The sequence below is a fragment of the Schistocerca gregaria genome, chromosome 3 (genome assembly GCF_023897955.1).
Source record: "Schistocerca gregaria isolate iqSchGreg1 chromosome 3, iqSchGreg1.2, whole genome shotgun sequence".
Lineage (NCBI taxonomy): Eukaryota > Metazoa > Arthropoda > Insecta > Orthoptera > Acrididae > Schistocerca > Schistocerca gregaria.
This window is the reverse complement of record NC_064922.1, coordinates 319,660,281-319,682,090: the sequence shown is the minus strand read 5'-3', so window position 1 is coordinate 319,682,090 and position 21,810 is coordinate 319,660,281. Positions and strand designations below refer to the sequence as shown.

Sequence of the window (21,810 nt, the reverse complement as noted above, 5' to 3'; positions counted from 1 at the left end):
ACTTCGGAATACTTCTCTCCATTGAGAATGACATGTTGCGTTCTGTTGTCTAGGAACTCTTCAATACAATCACACAACTGGTCTGATAGTCCATATGCTCTTACTTTGTTCATTAAACGACTGTGGGGAACGGTATCGAATGGCTTGCGGAAGTCAAGAAACGCAGCATCTACCTGGGAACCCTCCGAGTCTCGTGGACGAATAGCGCGAGCTGGGTTTCACATGATCGTCTTTTTCGAAACCCATACTGGTTCCTCACTCACCAGGCATTCGCCAAATCAAGAAATCAAAACTCTCATTGGATTTCCACAAGGTACAGCGTGATTCATCGCCCCCAGTCACTTGTTTCCAATCATCCACTGTATACTGCCGCCGCTCATTTCATCACCTCAAATGTCTCTCAACACTGACTACAGAAATGTATGGCGTATAAGGAGCTCCTCAATCATTGTAGCCTACTCTTTTTAACTCTCTACGCACAGTCATTGTGCTAGATGGACTGCTGGTAGCACTTTGGAACTTATGAGTGAGTCCTTCTGTTTACTTCGTGCGGTTTATTACACCCAACCCTCTGTTATACTCGACGGTCCCTGTCCGTCAGTAAATGGAGTCTGCCTTGTCTTCTTTCAGCCGTGGTTATTCCTTCGCGTCTCCACAATCACGTCACCAACAATCGACCTGGGCAACTTTAAAAGGGTTGAAATGTTCCTAACGGATTTATCACACAGGTGAAATGCAGCGACTAGCCCACATTGGAAGTCACCGAAATCCCCTAAGCGATCCATTCTGCTATTACTGCAACTCTGCTGACTTCAGAGAAGAAAAAGGAAGAAACAGATGCAAACTTGCTGTGCAGTTTTCAACATGTTTAGCCCTTAACTCACGAGGTGTGGTCTCTCAGACCGGGCTAAAAGTTTCGAACTCACTCTTCAAGGCCAGTTGTGATGGAATACTTCTACACTCCCCCTACCCTCCTTAAATTGCCAAGCCTACGATGTTTTGCTGTCGGGTGCGTTATCGCCTTCTGTGTTTACTGTTGACACGTGTTCAAAATGGTTCAAATGCCTCTGAGCACTATGGGACGTAACATCGAAGGTCATCAGTCGCCTAGAACTTAGAATTACTTAAACATAACAAACCGAAGGACATCACACACATCCATGCCCGAGGCAGGATGCGAACCTGCGACCGTAGCAGTCGCTCGGTTCCGGACTGAAGCGCGTAGAACCGCTCGGTCACATTGCCGGCGTTGACACGTATTATTGATAGGTGTTGTAGTCTCCTTGACCGCGCCTCGTGAATTACGTGGCTGTTTTCTTCAATACGGTATTGTATAGCTAAAAATGTGTTGGCACGAATGTGTCATTTTTAACTTTCTCGAGTTTGATGAAATTGTTAGTCGAGCTATGGAGGAAGGTGCCGGTGATGCAGATCAAGAAATAAGCGAAAAAGACGATGATTCTACATTAGCCAGTGATCAGAGGAAGAACTTCAGGAAAGTTGTAATGGGGATCTGTCTATTTCTTCAATTAAATACTTAAAGTGTCTGTTAAAATTGAATGCATTCTGATTGATGATAACAATGTAGTTCCCAGCAACCAATGTCAATTTGACAGACTTCCTTTTTATACCTATGGAATTTTTATGCGCAAATTTAAACCCTAGAATTTAGTTTTATTTGGAAATTTATTTGCTACAGAGATTGTATAACTTTTCACAATGTAAAATTCAGTACTCTTAACAGTCTATTTATGTGTACTATTTAAAAGAACCACACAAAATTATGTGCTTTTGTGTAATAAATAGTAAAATTCTGCGGGCTTTGTTTAGTGCAATAAAATAACCTAGAAGCATTTAAACAAGACTGAAATAATTGTAAAAATAAATGTTATATAGTATAAATTAAAAATTTGAAATGATTTTTGCCGTAAATCTCTGTTTAAACATTATGGCCCCAGAGATCCCACCTCGTGGTATACGTTACAGAAAAGTTACCTCGCGAGTTAAGGTTTAGACTACTTACGGTTTCATATGCTGCTGAAACATATTCGCATTCTTTAACGAGGGAGAAATGTTATGCTGTTCTAGTGACCAGAGTAACTTTTGTTTTTACTTATAATCAGAGAAGATTTCCCTATTTATCCATCTTACATACGTATCAACTGCATATCAGTTAAAAGACCATGAAAACTTTAATAAAATATTAATTTCGCTAGTCCCACATATAGTTGTATTAGAAAAATGGATGCATATATGACCAAATAAGAATACTGGTACTGAATCATTTATTTATTTATTATTTATTTATTTATTCTGGATTTCTACACGTTGCGTATGGCAGCACAGTATGGGTGCATGCTTTCAATATTCTTGTCAGTTCAAACCTCCTCAAATACCGGGATCTGGTGCAAACTGCTACAATTCCCTCACTTTAGGAATTACCAAGATGCTACGAAAATGAGGAACGACAGTTAATTTGTGAAACAAATGTTTTATAAAATAGTTATTATGCTACGTGGCACAATTTTTTCCTCGCTTGTTTAAGAATATTCGCATTGTATTAAAACCAATCAAAAGATATGCAGCTACTCTTTCATTGTTGGTAGTAGGCTCCCTGCTCCTATTTTCTCGTTACACACTACAAGAAAATAATCCGAAGTGGTCGTCTGCAGGAAAGCATTATTTACTAGATTGGTGTTAACGAATTTTCAAAACCGATTTTCAGTAAGCAATAGAGGACATTTTAAAGTGTCTGTTAAACCGAGTTCGCGCAGTCGAGTGGTGATTACTGCGTCCAGTAACAGTCAAGAGCAATATTTCAAGTTGTCCGTCGCAAAAATCAGTTTCTCGCTGCAAGTGGTAAGTTACGTAGCAAGCGAAAGATGGTAATGATGTATAGCGGCCTCTTATCAACTCTGAAACTTCTGCGGTGGAATCGAGCAACATCAAATATCTTGCGAATCGTTAAAATATTATTTTTATCAGACTAGATTAATAAAAAAGGTAGGACGGTAGGACGCGTGGTCTGTATTTTAGTAGCGCGCACGGTATTATTGTAAAATTATCTTTACGGTCATAGATTATCTTTGGCGAAGTTTCGTCATCAACGTTGCCTCAAATGTAGATCGCAGTGCGAAAGAGCTGAAGTTCGAAGCTGCACGCATCGCGGTACATAACCAGCTGCCATTTGCAGACGTTGCATAAAACTTTTTTTTTCAGTAATGTGTACTGTCATTTTTATCATTTGTTTACCGTTGCAACTAAAGTATAAAATATCCGCGATGCGCTGACGTATAATATCTTACATGTTTTGTAATTGTTGCAGGTATCGCAGTGTTATTTTCCTTTACTTAATCATCAGTGTTTAAGTGAATACACGAGGAGCGTGTAATTACCTTCATTTTTTTGCTTGAAGCCACGAGAACTGACATTTTATCTCTCGCGGTTCCTGAGCGGGTGACGTTTCTTCGGTAACTATCTCATTAGCGCAGTTATTCGAAGGTGCGCAGCTACCTCTCTTGATTTCAATTTTTTTGCGTACATAATTATAGTTATTCCTACTATTTGAATGATTATGTACAAGGAGTTCAATTCTTGGTCACTTAGGCCGAGCCAGTTTGTGTGCGTGATTGTGGAAAAAATGTGAGCGCGCACGTCCGCGCTCTTTCTAGTGGAATTTGTTAAAGTAAAAATTATTGAAATCTTTATTACCAGTCGTTTAGAAAGAAGTGCTGTATATCGTATTGTTATCTTCAATCAAACATCGAACTATCAACAACAGAGTTAGGATTGATTGGTTCGGTTTGTAATAGTAAGCCAGTAATTAACGATTAACACCAAACAAAAGCTGAATAATGTCACGACCGTGGTCTGTTTTATTATTATTATAGCTGTGTAATGTTTTTCACTTCCCTTGTCCTGGAATAACTGATGAAACACCAGTGACCTTGGAAAAAGCGCTGTAAGTACTGTAGCGATCCCGTGCCTGCCTGGAATTACTTAAAGACTCATTATATCACAACTTAAACGTTTTTTCAAATTTTGATTTTGAACAATATGTTAATATATTTAATGCGTTGTTGAGACCTTTATGTAATTGTTCATGGTTGTAGTTCTGTAGTTTACTTTGAGCCTTTGTGGTACGTGTTTAGGAATGTCGTTAACACGGCTATTGCGAGCGCTCAGTATACTCACGGTAGTGCTGGCATATTTCGAGTTAATCAACACGTGAGGTTTTACGCGACTTGCTCGAAACGATGAAGTAGCAATGTCAAGAGCAGCTAAGTTACGGGATGTGGTGTTTGCTCTCGCTACCTGCAATTGCCGTTCTCTCAAAGGACAAGCGATCCTATGGGATTACAGTCTCTTAACCACGACCTTAGGCATTAGCAATAAGGGTAGTGGTAATACTCGGAGAGCGTCCGTCACCTCTTATGATCGAAAAAAAAAAAAAAAATTAAAGTGGTCGTGGAGAAATGCGAGTAGTAGGCCCGAAAACAGTTAATGTTACGATAGGGAGTGGCACATATTACATTGATGTCATTGTATTCCTCTCATCTCCTCTGTTGGGAAATAGAGCATCGGATGCCAAAACTGTTACCAATAGGAAATCAATGTGTCTCATCATTGGCGTTGTGCTATCATGGGTTTTGAAAAGCAGGCAATTGTACAACCATTCTATCCTCAAAGAATATCTGGGGAAATTCTGTCATATGACGCCCCAAAGAGATGTATGGGCTATAATATTTATAGCAGAATGGTTAAGAACTTGTGTTTCTTGTCAAGCCTATGATTGGATATAAGCTAAAATAATACAGCTTATTACACCATTTGGTTTTCTAGAAAATGAAAACTCCAGAGCAATGTATTTCATGGGACTCCAGTGCAACTTGAGTAGGCTATTTTTAGACAGCTTTAAATCCTGTATTGTGAAACAGTCACTGCAGAAAAGAGGATGCAAGCAACAATAGCTAATGACATCTGCCCAAGGTGTACACAAAGTGCAAATAATATTTGCCACATGTTTTGGACAGTACTAATGATAATGGAGTTTCTGTTGTTGGCGACAGCTTGTCCCCTTGATAAAGTAAAAAGCTTGATCCTCTTAGCTCAAGATACTTTAATTCCTGTAGTTCTTCACCTCCTTATCCTTTCCTTCATTCGATTTTGTCCTTCTGTGTTTTACAGGAAAATAAGACTCCAAGTACTATAGGAAAATATGTAAGAAATAGTGGTAGTTCAGTTTTTCATCAACAGTCTCTGCTTTGTAAATATCTCTCCAACATTGTTATTACTAAACATTACATTCAATTAATTGTTTATAATGTGATGCAAAAACAGACAGCCAGATTTGCAACTAAAATGGATATTTATTTAGTGGGTGATGGTTTTGGGCTATGCCCATTCTAAAAATCAAGTAACATTTGCCAAGTAAAATGTCCATCCAGAATGGTTCCAACTAATGTCTGTATTTGGTTAACAAACATTAGTTGGGACCATACACATATGTACCTACTTTATTTACTGCCATTTTGGACAGACATCTTATTTAGCAAACACTGGTTGGTTTGAGAATGGGCATAGCCCGAAACTAGTCACAGACTAAATAAAGATCCATTTCTAGTTGCAACACTGGCAGTCTCTTTTTGTATCACAATCTAAAATAAGGTGCTGTCCCACATACCTGGTGCACTGGAGCTACACTGATCATTGTTTATAGTTCTGAGGTACTGTAATTTTCTTCTGTGATATGCACCTAACTGGTCATTATATTTTGTGATTAACATTTGACCATCAGATAAACAATTGACTAATGTTTTTAGAGGCAGACCACTTTAGGTTACTGGATCTATAAAGAAATTGTCAATAGTTGTTGCACTATGTACTTCAATCCTTGTAGGGAACTTTACCATAGAAACTTATCCAAAGCTGGACATGTACAACTCTAGGTGACCTCAGGCTTACAGTAAATCTGTGTTAAAAGTCCCCACAACCAATGTTTCTCCCATCAAGGTTGTATAACCTTATTAAAATTGCTTCTGCCTGCTTTATGAAGCCTAAATACTTCCTTCTGGAGGCCATTGAAATGCCAGCAGGGCTTGTACAAGCTTGTGTATCTACAGATCCACTATTGTATCACAGCATTCAAAAAGCTGTTCAACATAAGCTTCTTTAAAGTGAAGATTAATGTAAAAATGTACCCATCTACAAGAAGGGTAATAGGAGTGATCCACAAAACTACTATCCAATACCCTTGACATCAGTTTCTTGTAGAATCTTAGAACACATTCTGAGCTCAAATGTAATGAGTTATCTTTAACAGAATGATCTCCTCAAGGGCAACCAACATGAATTCCGAAAACATTGATCATGTGAAACCTAACTTTCACTATTCTCATATGACATACTGAAAGCTTTGGATCAAGGCAGTCTTGTACATGCAGTACTTCTTGATTTCCGAAAAGCATTTCACTCGGTACACATCTACGCTTATTGTCAAAAGTTCATTCATATGGGGTATCACGTGAAATTTGTGACTGTTCTGAGGACTTTTTTGGTAGAGAGAACACAGCATTTAGTCTTGGATGGAGAGTCATCGTAAGACGTAGAAATAACTTTGGGTGTATCCCAGGGAAGTATGTTGGGACTCTTGCTGTTCATGTTGTATATTAATGACCTGGCAGGCAACATTAGTAGTAATGACAGGCTTTTGCAGATGATGCTGTTATCTGTAATGAAGTACTCTCTGACAGAAGTTGCATAAATATTAAGTCAGGTCATACAATTTCAGTGGTGCAAAAATAGCCAACTCGGTTTAAATGTTCAAAAATGTAAAATTGTGCACTTCACAAAAAGAAAAAAAAAACACAGTATCTTATGGATCACTGTTGGAATCAGCCAATTCATACAAATACCTGGATGTAACACTTTGTAGGGATATGAAATGGAATGATCACATAAGATCCGTCATGGGTAAAGCGGGTGGTAGGTTTTGGTCTTTTGGTAGAACACTGGGAACGTGTAATCAGTCTACAAAGGAGATTGCTTTCAAATCACTTGTAAAGCACATCCTATAATATTGCTCAACTGCGTGGGACCGATACCAAATAGGATGAATAGGGGATACTGAACATATATAGAGAAGGGCAGCATGAAAGGTCACAGGTTTATTTGATGCTTGGGAGAGTGTCATAGAGATACTGAAGGAACTGAACTGGAAGACTCTTGAAGATAGACATAAACTATCCTGAGAAAGCCTATTAACAACATTTCAGGAATAGGCTTTGAATGATGACCTTAGGAATACAGTTCAGTCTCTTATGTATCACTCACATACGGTTTGCGAGAATAAGATTAGAATAATTACTGCATGCTCAGAGGCATGCAAACAATCATTCTTCCTATGACCCATCATGAATGGAACAGGAGGAAACCCTAATAACTGATACAATGGGTCATACCCTCTGCCATGCACCTCATGGTGGTTTGCACAGAATAGATATGTAGAAGTAGAAGTAGATGAAAGGTATGCAACTTAACTCCACTTTTTGCATATATAGCCACTGCACTTTTCTTCTTATTACTTCTATAGCCCTATATTAATTTGTATCCACAAAGATGAATTTGGAACTGTCATTGATTTCCATGTGCTGTTCTGACAGATGCAACAATTCTGTTGAAATGCCATCAATTCTTTCATTTCACTGAATGGACCTGAGAAGTTCATACTTTTTCTTTATGAAGCTTGAGGGCCACATGCTTGAGATGTGTATAAAAGTGAAAGAAAGAGAACTAATTACTATCAAAGTCATATGCTATACTTTGATATTAGCAGTATGAATGAAATGAGTTGAAGCATCTGAGTTTTGACTCTGTCAAGCTGAATGACTATTTGTCAATAGCAGCTACACAAAAGAAGCATTGCTTATATTACAAATGATACTTAATCAAAATACATTCATTAGCATTTTCAGATGACTGACACTACTTTGTGTTTGTGTTTGGGAAGAGTGTAATCAAATTCAAATTATATTTGTAAATAAAATAGAAAGAAACTTCCACATGGGAAGATTCCAAGACTTACCAAGCGGGAAAGCGCCGGCAGACAGGCACAATGAACAAAACACACAAACACACACACAGAATTACTAGCTTTCGCAACCGATGGTTGCTTCTTCAGGAAGGAGAGGGAAAGACGAAAGGATGTGGGTTTTAAGGGAGAGGGTAAGGAGTCATTCCAATCCCGGGAGTGGAAAGACTTTTTTTTCCCCCCCCTAAGGGAAGTCTTTCCGCTCCCGGGATTGGAATGACTCCTTACCCTCTCCCTTAAAACCCACATCCTTTCGTCTTTCCCTCTCCTTCCTGAAGAAGCAACCATCGGTTGCGAAAGCTAGTAATTCTATGTGTGTGTTCGTGTGTTTTGTTCATTGTGCCTGTCTGCCAGCACTTTCCCGCTTGGTAAGTCTTGGAATCTTCGTTTTTAATATATCAAATTATATTTGTTTTGACTCACACTAAGGATTTCATTTCTTTGAACAGTAAAATTGTTCATAAAATAGGCTACTGAAAGACAGGTGATAAAGAGTGCTAGAAGATGCCTGTCAATATCTGAATGAAGAATGGCACATGTGATCAAGGTATTTAAGTAGATTTTCTTTCATGCTGATTTCCTCAGTGAATTGAAGAAAGCAGATGAAATGGAAAGACAGTCTACAATATTACCATTGATGAGGATCCTGCCATATAAGAATCAAACCTAGAGGTAAATATTTTGAGCAATGACTGTAGGCAAGTTTTTGGAAGTAGTGGTTTCTGATAATTTCACATTTATTTGAGATACACTAAGAGGGAAAAAGAAAGAAAGAAAATGACACACCGCATAGGAAATTTATAGCAGTGATGTAAATGTACAGGTAGACAAATGATTACACTTTCACAAAAATTGGCAGCTGGTGTAAATCAGTGCATTGGAAGAGCTCCCCGAGAGTCATGTACCTGTGATACCAGTAGAGGTACCTCAAGTGCTGTTCTCTTCTGTGGATCCTGCACCTCCTATGCAGAAGATATGGAATCTGTCATTACTTGTCCACTTGATTGCAAGTGGCATGTCAGTGGTAGATCCAGTCATCCTGTGCGGGGTGGGCTAGAACCACGGAGGACTTAGAGTGTGGTACCGATCCCCCTAACCAAAAAGTTTGAAGTGCTGTCTCTCACTGAAACTGAAACTGAGTCAGTGGAACTAATTCACCTGTTTAGGGGAAACCTGTTTTGTCTGGTGTGAAGATGAGCAGACACAAAAGGATAGGGGTATATTAATCATCAGCAATTCAAATGTACGGTGAATGATGGTACCCCTTAGGGAAATGGCAGCAAGGGATAGGAAAGGACACCAGGTTCAGTCAGTGTGTATGCATAGGGGCCTCATTCAACATGTTGAAGAGGCTATTCCAGCAGCCATTGAGGGAACAAGGTGCAACCAACTGTGGATTGTGACACATGTTGGAACAAATGATGCCTGTCACCTGGGCTGCTAGGTCCTACTTGGGTCATTCCAGCAACTGACAGAGAAGATTGAGAAGACCAGTTTTGTGCATGGAGTTTCAATGAAGCTCACAATTTGTAGCATTGTCTCCAGAACTGATCATGGCCCTCTGGTTCTGAGTTGAGTGGAACTGAACCAGAGACTTTGAAGGTTCTGTGACAATGTAGGCTGCGATTTTGTGGACTTATGCCATGGGGTTGAGAACTGTAGGGTCCCCCTAAATGGGTCAGGTGTGTGCTACATATCACAAGCTGCTACTCAGGCAGTTGACTGCATTTGGGGTGCACATAAGGTTTTTTTAGATTAGTCGACTCTTCATCCAATCCACATAATGATAGCTGTAGGAAACCCAGAAGTATCAGTGCAAGATTGAAAGAAATGCCTCCCATGGATGAGAGTATTAAAATCTTAATGGTAAATTGCCGAAGCATTCACAACAAAGTGCCAGAGTTTGAAGCACTCATGAAAAGCAGTAAAGCTCATGTAATACCAGGTACAGACAGCTGTTTGAAACACGTAATTGATAAAAGTGAGATTTTTGGAGAACATTAAAGTGTATGTCAAAAGGACAGGCAAATGGGAAATGGAAATCGCAGTAGACAAGAAACTCAAATCCACTGAGGCAGAAATTGAAGCTGCATGTGAGATAGTTTGGGCAAGACTCAGTGTCAGGCGTGGACATAAAATGATAACTAATTGGATCCTTCAGTCACCCACCAGATTCTTGTCGTGATGTAACTGAAAGCTTTAGAGAAAACCTCAGTTCACTTGTACCTATGATCCACAATCATATTGTAATCATTGGTGGAGACTTATCATCCAATAATTAATTGGGAAGGTCACAGTTTTGTTAGTGGTGGGCGTCATGCTACATCCTGTGAAGCACTACTAAATGCCTTCTTTGAAAACTACCTAGAACAGGTAATTAAGAATCACACTCATGATGGAGATATATTGGGTCTAATGGCAACAAATAGACCTGACCTCTTTGAGGATGTCCACATCGAAAATCAGTGACCATGGTGTGGCTGTGATAACAGTGATTACCAAAGTGCAAAGGACAACTAAAATATGCAAAAGATGTGTATTTTCAGTAAACTAGATGAAAAATCGGTAGTGTCTTCTCAATGAGGAGCTTGAAACTTTCAGCACAGAGCAGGAGCATATAGAAGAACTATGGCTCAAGTTTAAAAGAATAGATGACCACACACTGGATAGATATGTACCCAGTAGAACAATTCATAATGGGAGGAAACATCCAGTATACAATCACTGTAAAGAAACTTCTAAATAAACAGAGATTAAAAACCGAAGGCCTACAGATAGAGATCCTGAATGAAACGCATTTGGCTGTCAAGAGAGCAATGTGCGATGCCTTCAGTGACTACCATAGCAGAATATTGTCAAATGATCTTTCACAGAACTCAAATAAATTCTGGTCATATGTAAAGGCTGTTAGGGCAACAAAGTTAGTAAGCTCTCCTTAGCTCTCGAACAAAAAACCGTGACCTTCTACAAGAAGGATAGTAGATGTGACCCACAAAACTACTGTCCAATATCCTTGACATCAATTTGTTGTAGAATCTTAGAAAGTATTCTGAGCTCAAACATAATGAGTTATCTTTAAGAGAATGATCTCCTCAATGCCAACCAACATGGATTCCAGAAACATCAATCATGTGAAACCAACTTGCACTTTTCTCACATGACATGGTGAAAGCTTTGGATCTAGGCAAACAGGTAGATGCAGTGTTTCTTGATTCCCAAAAAGCATTTCACTCAGTGCCACACCTACGCTTATTGCCAAAAGTATGATCATTTGAGGTATCAAGTGGAATTTGTGACTGGATAGAGGACTTTTTGGTAGGGAGAATGCAGTATGTTATGATGGTTGGAGAGTCATTGTCAGATGTAGAGGTAACTTCAGGTGTACCTCAGGGAAGTGTGATGGGACCCTTGCTGTTCATGTTCTACACTAATGACCTTACAAATAATATTGATAGTAACATCAGGCTTTATGCTGATGATCCAGTAATATATAATGAAGTACTGTCTGAAAGAAGCTGCATAAATATTCAGTCAGATCTTGATAAGATTATAAAGTGGTGCAAACATTGCCAACTTGCTTTAAATGTTCAGAAATGTAAAATTGTGCACTTCACAAAACTAAAAAAATGTAGTACTCTATGACTACAACATCAGTGAGTCACTGGTGGAATCAGCTAATTCGTAGAAATACCTGGGTGTAACACTTTGTGGGGATATGAAATAGAGTGATTACATAGGCTCACTCATGGGTAAAGCAGGAGGTAGACTTTGATTTACTGGTAGAATGCTGGGGAAGTACAATCATTCTGCAAAGGAGATTGTTTGAAAATCACTCTTATGACCATTTCCAGAATATTGCCCAAGTGTTTGGAAGCCTTACCAAATAGGAATAACAGGGGATATTGAACATATCCAGAGAAATGCAGCACAAATGGCCAACAGTTTGTTTGATGCATGGGAAAGTGTCACAGAGATACTGAAAGAAATGAACTGGAAGACTCTTGAAGATAGACATAAATTATCTCGAGAAAGTCTGTTAGCAACATTTCAAGAACCGGCTTTGAATGATGACCTTAGGAATATTCTACAATCCTGTATGCATCGCTCATGTAGGAATGCTGAGGATCAGATTAAAATAATTTCTGCTTGCACAGAGACATTCAAACAATCATTCTCCATATGTGAATGGAATGGGAAGAAACCCTAATAACTGGTACAATGGGAGGTACCCTCTGCCATGCACCTCTTTATGGTTTTCAGACTGTAGAGTAGATGTAGAGTTATTCAAGAGAAAGAGCTCCAAAGATTGAGCAGGTCAATATTGCTTTGGTCCATCTATGGCCCATACACAAGCAGTTATTTGGATTGATATTGACTGATACAGTCGTCAGAAGTTCTCCTGAGCGATATTGTACCAAATGCTGTCCAGTTTGTAAACATCATCAAAATCCCTAGCTCGTTGGAGGGCCGAGCCTATAATGCCCCAAACTTTCTCAATTGGGGAGAGATCTGGAGACCTCATTGGCCAAGATAGGGTTTGGCGAGCATGAAGACAAACAGTAGGAGCTCTTACCATGTGCAGGCACCAATTATTTTGCTGAAATGTAAGTGCAGGATGGCTTGCTGTGAAGTGCAACAAAACGAGATGTAGAAGTCATCAGTCTTCTGACTTTTTGATGCAACCTGCCACGAATTCTGTGCCTGTACCAACCTTTTCATTACCGAGCAGTACTTGCAACCTACATCCTCAATTATTTGCTGAATGTACCCCAGTCTCTCTCTTCCCTTACAGTTTTTGCCCTGTGCAACTCCCTCTAGTAAAATGGAAGTTATTCAGTGATGTCTTAACTCATGTTTTATCATTCTGTCCCTTCTTCTTGTCAGTGTTTTCACCAGTTCTGTGGAGAACCTCCTTTTTCCTTACCAGTCCACCTAATTTTCGATATTCTTCTTTAGTATCACACCTCAAATTCTTCTGTTTTCTATGTTCCAGTTTTCCCACAGTCCATGTTTCGCTACCATATAATGCTGTGCTCCAGAAGTACATTCTCAGAAATTTTTACCTCAAATAAAGACCTTGTTTGATACTAGTAGCTTTCTCTGGGCTAGGAATGTCCTTTTTGTCAGTGCTAGTCTGCTTTTTATGTCCTTGCTCCATTTGTTATGGGTTATTTTACTGCCTTGGTAGCAGAATTCCTTAACTTCATCTACCTCATGATCACCAATTATGATGTTAAGTGTCCCACTGTTCTCATTCCTGCTACTTCTCATTACTTTTGCCTTTCTTTCATTTACTCTCAGTCCATGTTTTGCACTCATTGGACTGTTCATTCCATTCAACAGGTCCTGTAATTCTTCCTCACTTTCACTGAAGACAGCAATGTCATCAGCAAATCTTAACATTCACATCCTTTCACTTTGAATTTTAATCCCCCTCTTGAAGCTTTGTTTTACATCTGTCATTGCTTCTCCAATGTTGAGATTGAACAGCAGGGGCCAAAAGCTACATACCTGACTTACACTCTTTTTCATCTTTTTTCGTTCATGCTCTTATACTGTTATTGTTCCCTCTTGGTTCTTGTACATATTATATATTACCAGTCTTTCCCTATAGCTTACCCCCCATTTTTCTCAGTATTTTGAAGATCTTACAGCATTTTACATTGTTGAACCTTTTTTCCAGGTTGACAAATTCTATGAACATGTCTTTATTTTTCTTCAGTCTCGCTTGCTTTATCAACTGCAGAGTCAAAAGTGCCTCCCTGGTACCTTTATCTTTTCTAAAGCTAAACTGATTGTCATCTAATAAATCCTTACTTTTCTTTTCTATTCTTCCATTATAGTATTCGTGTCAGAAACTTGGATGCATCAGCTGTCAAGGTGATTGTGTGATAATTTTCACTTTTGTTGGTTCTTGCGATTTTGGGAATCGTGTGGATGTTGTTTTTCCAAAAATCTGATGGTATTTCACCAGAATCATACATTCTACACACTAATGTGAAAAACCATTTAGTTGCAATGTCCCTCCAATGATTTTAGAAATTCTGATTGAATCTTATCTTTCTCTTCTGCCCTATTGCCCTATTTGATTTTAGGTCTTCTAAAGATCTTCTAAATTTTTATTCTAATAGTGGATCCCCTATCTCTTCCCTATTGACTCCTATTTCTTCTTCTGTCATGTCATCAGGTAAGTTCTCCCCCTCATAGAGGCCCTCAATGTATTTTTCCCTGTATCTGCTCCTTCCTCTGCATTCAGCTGTCGAATTTCTATTGCACTCTTGATGTTACCGCCCTTGCTTTTAATTCCACTGAAAATTTTTTTGACTCTTCTGTATGCTGGGTCTGTCCTTCCGATAATCAGTTCTTTTTCAATTTATTCACATTTTTCATGTAGTCATTTTGCCTTAGCTTCCCTGCACCTCTTATTTATTTATTTATTTATTTTTATTTATTTATTGTTCCGTGAGACCAAATTAAGGACAAGTCTCCATGGTCATGGAACGAGTCAATACATGAAATTATAACATGATATTAGAAACAGATAAAATGAAATATAAAAAAAAACATATTCAGGTGACAAGTCATAAGTTTAAATAAAGAAAATCAACAATGTAACACTGGGATTTGCTTAATTTTTAGCTCTTCCAGGAGCTCCTCGACAGAATAGAAGGAGTGAGCCATGATGAAACTCTTCAGTTTAGACTTAAAAGAGTTTGGGCTACTGCTACGAGTTTTGAGTTCTTGTGGTAGCTTATTGAAAATGGGTGCAGCAGAATACTGCACTCCTTTCTGCACAAGAGTCACGGAAGTGCATTCCACAAGCAGATTGTATTTCTGCCCAGTATTAACTGAATGAAAGCTGCTAACTCTTGGGAATAGGCTAATATTGCTAACAACAAATGACATTAAAGAAAATATATACTGTGAGGGCAATGTCAGAATTCCCAGACTATTGAATAGGGGTCGACAAGAGGTTCTCGTACTTACATCACATATAGCTAGAACAGCCCGTTTTTGAGCCAAGAATACCCTTTTTGAATCAGAAGAATTACCCCAAAAAATAATACCATACGACATAAGCGTATGAAAATATGCGAAGTAGACTACTTCTCATGTTGAAGTGTCACTTATTTCAGATACTGTTCTAATGGTAAATAAAGCAGCATTTAGTTTCTGAACAAGATCCTGGACATGGGCTTTCCACAACAGCTTACTATCTATCTGAACGCTTAGGAACTTGAACTGTTCCATCTCGCTTATAATATGCCCATTCTGTCTGACCAAAATATTGGTTCTTGTTGAATTGTGATTTCATGAACTACATTATTTGATACTGTTTCAATATTACACACAAGATCCTTCGCTATCAAGCTGGTGTCATCAGCAAACAGAAATATATCCAATATATAGATTGATACAAACATAAGTCTATAACTAAAACTTAATATTCTAGTTTTAGTGAATAGTTTCAAAATATCTGATAATTAATGAAAATAAAAAGTTTATGCCAAAAAGTTGTAAAACAGTGAATAAGAAAAGTTTGACATTTTGAAGATTCTAAATCCTCTCTAGTCCTCTCTGAGACATTTTCTAATAAGCATCATTGCCAATTAGGGTAAATGCTTACATTATCTGGAGTGCATTAAAAGAGTGTAGATGTCTGTTAAACAAATGGTCATACTTCACAGTCTGGTTATGACAGCAGTGAATAGAAAGTTTTGAAGCACCTTTGTCTCAAAGGTCACCCTTCAATCAGATATTGAAGTTTCTGCTTTCTATCCATATTTTTATACAATAGTGTGATGATTTGTTTTGATGATTTAGAATAATAACATTTTGTACAACATTATCTCTTTGTTTGTATGTGCACGCATTTGGGCAGGGGAGATTACAAATGCATGTCAGGCCACTGAATATGGTGTGAAAAGATACTGTGTGAAATACTATGGAATGGGTAAAGATAACACCTCATCATTGGCAGTGAGTTGTAGTTAAGGATGTAAATAAAAACTGTAACATATTTGTTCAACTTATGAACTTTCATTCTTGTTTGCTGCATCCCACTCGACCCTGATGAAGCTGATGAACAAGGATAGGGGAAGGTGGGCCAATGAATAAGAGAGAAATATACAAAAATTAATGGTGTACTTAGGGACGTGCAACCAAGTTGTATTTTCATTTTTATGCATAATATTCCACAGTCAATTCAGTCATTTTTTCTGAAGTCCTGCAGGCCATGTTGTTGCTGCCAGGATTCCAACAAGACCCTAAAGTGTGTTTATTGTTGCAACACTATTTATAGCCAAGTTGAAATCCATGTACCTGCTATGCCCTTTGGTGCTCATTTGGTTTTTGGAGCCTGCATTGTTATTCCAGGAAATGCACATTCTTTCAGATTTTTCCAGCTGCAGTGGATCAGATGATCAATGAGACATTAATAAATTTTGTGCTGGTTCTCTAGTCTTGCTTAAGTTGAAATCTCCATTCCAGTCTATTAATTTTTCTGGCATATTTATGTTGAGGGACTCCTTAGTTATGTTATCCTAGAAACTTGGTATTTGCACCGCAATACTGTTCTGATCATATATCATTTCATGATTATATTTGAGGCTGTATGCAACAACCACTGATTTGCTTGGTTGTTTTAGTCTGCTGATGTTCCTTTCACCACTCTGATAGCCTAACCCATGTAACAGATGCCACATTCACATGGAATGAAGTACACTCCCAGTTTTTGGAGATCTTTATCAACTTTAACATTAAAAAAAAAAACTTTTTATCTATATCAACTTTAACTTTAGAAAAAAAATAACTTTTTATATTTGTTAATGGGAGTGAAAATATATGGATGCCATGTTTCTGTAAGAAACTACTGATCTTTCCAGAATTTGGAGTAGCATAAGCCAGATAAGAAATTCTTGGCTTTTCTTTTTCTTTCTCTAAAACTATTTTCATTCATGCAAACAAATCAGAAATGTGTCATGCATGCGTCAGTATGAGTATGACACATACACAGTGTGGCTATGTAGAATGAATAAAACCTAGAAGAGTTCCTAGGACATTTAAATTACACAACCTAATACAAAACTTGATAGATTACTTCGTGATGGAACATTTCATTTACATGATAGTTAAAATAAAAGCAGATTGATCCTTGGGTCACAGTGAATGCAGAAACCCATGCACATTGACTTCCATCTATGTACCTCGAGCCAACACCATCCCTCACAAAGAAATTCCATTCTAAAGACTATTATCAGTAGAACTACAGTGCTGGCAGACAAAGAGAATTGCAACAAAGAATTACAACATCTGCAGATAGTGTTCTGAAGGAATGAGTGATAGTGTTCTGAAGGAATGAGTAATCAGATCAACAAACTGAGTGTGTGTTTCAGTCAAAAGCTAGAGCACATGAGGAAGACGTCGAGACTGAAAAACAAAAGGAAAACCAAGAATCAATTATCTGCCCTACATTGGCCTAATTTGCAGATAGGTAGGCTCCTACACAATCATGGCATCCAAAGTATTGCACACTTGTCAACAAAGATAAAAAGTTTCTTTGTAATGCTGAAGATGATCTAGGTTTCCAAACACTGGATGTGTATCTCATTCCATGCAAATGTGACATGTTTAACATGGGACAGACTTTTAGAATACCAAGAAGACAAATTTTAGCAACAGATCAGACTACAACAACCTAGCAAAACAGCTGTTGCTGAGCACTGCCTTGAGTATAATCAAGAAATGAAATTAGAAAGACCAGTATCATGGTGCAGATATCAGGTTAGTGGGACAGCGGAAGTAAAGAGTTTATTGAAATAAATAAATCAGAAAATCTAATAAACTGAGACAAAGGTTTTAATTTAAGCAAAGCTTGGGATCCAGCACTCACTTTACTACAATGTCACAGGGCATTCATCTAGCAGATCTGGAAAAGGGAGGGAAAATGTGCCTTTCATGGAATGAGTGTGCGTGTGCTCTGGAAAAAAAAGCTTCAAAGGGCATAGCAGGTGCTGGTGATCAACTTGGCTACAAATAATGGCATGACATCTATAACACTTCACAGTCTGGTTGGAGTTTAGGCAGTAAGTACACACAGAAACACAGCTCATAGCACCTTAAAGAGGTGAATGGGCTGGTCATTCAAGTATCATGCATAAAAAAACTCTTCGTTTGCCTTGGTTACTTTTGCTCTGAATAGCAACAGCAGCATGTTGAGTGAAGTAGCGTGTGGTTGACATAGTAATAATAAAGAAATGATAATGAAATGAAACCCTCAGCTGCCAACAGGTGTTGTTGATATACCTCAACGGGAACAGCTGAAAATGTGTTCCTTGACTGGGACTCGAAACCGGGATCTCCTGCTTACATGGCAGATGCTCCATCCATCTGAGCCACTGAGGGCATAGAGGATAGCGTGACTGTAGGGACTTATGCCTTGAATACTTCCTGTGAAACCCACATTCTCAACTGTCACAACCTACATTTGTAATGTTCCTAAAGAATATTTGCTCATTCACTCATTACTCGTGCCAGCTCAGGTGACGATTCCCTTAAGAGTTTGGGCAAAGTGCGTGCATTCGCACGGAAGAAGGTCAATGGCCGGGTAGTCTTTAACTATATGAAGATAGTACCTGTTCTGAAAGAACAGATACAAATGATGACCAAGCAGCTTCTCTAGAAAGAAATGATAATGCGCAAATATCCTTTAGGAACATTACAAATGTAGGTTGTGGACAGTTGGGAATGTGGGTCTCACGAGAAGCATGCAAGGGATAAGTCCCTGTAGTTGCACTATCCCCTGTGCCCTCGGTAGCTCAGATGGATAGAGCGTCTGCCATGTAAGCAGGAGATCCCGGTTTTGAGTTCCGGTCGGGGCACACATTTTCAGCTGTCCCCATTGAGGTATATCAACAACACCTGTTGGCAGCTGAGGGTTTAGTTTCATTATCATTTCTTTCTAGAGAAGCTGCATGGTCATCATTGGTATCTGTTCTTTTGGAACAGTTACTATCTTCATACAGTAATAATAATTTATTCAGCACTGGGTGAAATCATACAATCCATAATATGTTACACTTTTAATGGCTCATAAATATTATTCTGAATCCATCAAGTAATAATATTATAGAACAGAAATATAATTTACAAACATACTTTGGCATATACAGTATAGAATTGATGTTAGAATACATTATACATTTGTTGTATTGATAAAATAGATGTTGGACAAAACGTATTTAACACTAGACAAAGGTATCCTTGTAGTATTTATAAGCTACAGGGTGTCAAATTTAAATATCTCAAAGACTAAGATTGATAAATGAGTGCAACAAAAGATATACTTATTGTGAAAAGCAGTAAGAATTTTATACAGAAGTTATATAGAATTAGTTCGAAAAGCTGCTAGTGGATAGCACTGTACTCTGTGCAGCCCGTACAGTATCAACACACGTAATTAAATTCATCCTGTGTAAGCAGGTAAGCAGTCTTTCCAATCTCATTACAGTCTTTTTGAAATGTCCACCACTCACAATATGGAGGCTGCACAAGCAAACAAATTTTCCATCACATGGAAACGGACTCATATGTGACACAGATTGTGCCAGTTCAAGCTTGCCTAGCCTCCTGGGATTGCTCCAGGACACAGTGTCTTCGTCCCAGTACACAGTAGCCATAAGGAGCCAGATTGGATGAAAATGGAGACCAGTCCCTCTTTGCAGCAGTAAATTTGCAATAGTCCAATACAAACACTCTATTTCCAAATTATTCATCAAGAATACTTCCGTCACTTCCATGTTGTGCTTTTGAGGCGGGCACCACACTTCCTGGTCCTTCCCACAAATTTCTTTGACTGACTGGCTCTACCACCACAAATTTATGTTTCCATTATTGTTTGATGGCCTTAGACTTCAAAATCAGTCATGCAATAAATATGAAATTACTGGGAACAGAAGCAGATTTTTTTATTTTGTTTCTATTAATTCACCAAGAAAGCAAAGCACCAGTTTGGTGTCCTGTGGTCTGACCCAGTCTTCTGTGAATGACTCAGTGCCTGGTCAGTCCCTTCACTAGCTGTGTAGCAACAAATTCTTGCAAAATTACGGTGTAATATTCACTAGTGACTGCTTCTCACATAAGAAAAGGGCCAATAACGTCTCTGCTGCATACTGCAGCCCAAACAGTAACTTTGGGAGAACACAGTGGTGTTGCTTCACACAAAAAAAGGGTTTTTGAAACCCCGAGATACCAGATTTTTTTTATATTTATGACTCTGTTCAGGTGGAAGTGTGCTTCATCTGTGAACCAGATGCAGCCAACATCAAATCCTTTATTATCAATTGTTGTGATAATCTGCTTCTTAAAGTCAGCCCTCTGTCACACAGCTCATACAGGTATAGCCTCATGGCTTGGTACTTGAATGTAAATGTGTAGGCTTTGTCTCACCTTTTTCTACATGCTGGAATACCTCAAACCAATCTCTGCTGCAATCCTTCAGATGGGTTTCCTTGGATTTTTCTGAAAAACAGCTGATTGTTGGACTTATGGTGAAGAACTTGTGAATAGTTTTCACATCAGGTCCTTTCGGAATATTAAATCGTATTTGAAAACTGTGACTTGTTGCTGTAGGACTGTGTCCTAAGTTTTGGTATTCCAGAACCAGAAAAACATATTGTTCAGTGGAATACACAATTTCAACCTCTGTCTTTGGCACTCTAACCTCCTTCCACGTTTCAATGGTCGAAGTGATAGTTCTGAGTTACAGCACACTGTTTATAGACACTACATATTGCAATTACAGCACCATCTGTTAGGAGCTTTTTGCACTGTTTTGAATTTTCTCTATAACTTTCATGATAAATGTACTGTTTGTTGCATCTGTCTTTTGATCTTAGTTTTTGAGATATTTAATTTTGAAATCAGGGACTTCTTCACTGGACACTGTGCATATCAAGCAGATATGTCTTTAGACAGCTCAGAAGCTAAGGAATCCATATGTATGTACTACATATAGTCCTGGACTGTCATTGCCAAGAATTGTATTCATTTTATATTATTAAAATAAATAAATGAAAAAAAACTGCGGTTATAATATAGAGCCTTGACTTGGTCAATATTTATCGTCAGTATTTTGGTTTTTTTGACCCTGTGATAGTTTTAAGATATTAACTATTTTCTGCTGGTCAGATTCAATTTTGTTTAAATGTTTCAGGAATTTGTTTGATTTTAAAAGATTTTGAATATAGTAATGGAAAATCCTAGAATACAAAAAATGATCTGCTAGCATTATGAATTGCCCACACCTATATTTATTGTGTCCCTGCCTCCTACTTAATACTTGGACTTACTCACATTTCAACTTTATTCAGTACACCAATGTATAACTTCATTACAATGTTGATCAGATACATTTAGTTACTTGAAATAACTTGCAAGACGTACCATAGCGCTTTGAAAAATTTTGGAATATGCCCAAATTCTCAAATTATGCATTATATTTTTTGCTTATTACCTTGTAATGCACTGTGACAACCCTGTGATCTTTTTTTTTTTGTTTATTTTTCGCAAAGACAGATTAGATAAACCAGTGGATCCCATTAGCACCGGTGATACAATTACACTATATTATGTTGTCTTTTTTTTGTTTGGTTGTAGAAATACAATTGGGTACACTCTGTTTCAAGCGTTAATTCCATGTTAATTATGTGTTTCCTGTTATT

At 38.2% G+C, this 21,810-nt stretch overlaps 1 protein-coding gene across 1 annotated transcript in view; it reads left to right on the top strand.

Annotated features, from left to right (window-relative positions):
- The first annotated feature begins 3,135 nt into the window (after nucleotides 1-3,135).
- LOC126355353 (uncharacterized) overlaps nucleotides 3,136-21,810 on the top strand; it is a 33,146-nt gene continuing 14,471 nt past the window's right edge. Inside the window, exons 1-2 of the mRNA XM_050005648.1 lie at nucleotides 3,136-3,225; nucleotides 3,326-3,501. The gene's annotated coding sequence lies outside the window, so the exon portion shown is untranslated. The remainder of the gene's footprint in view (nucleotides 3,226-3,325; nucleotides 3,502-21,810) is intronic.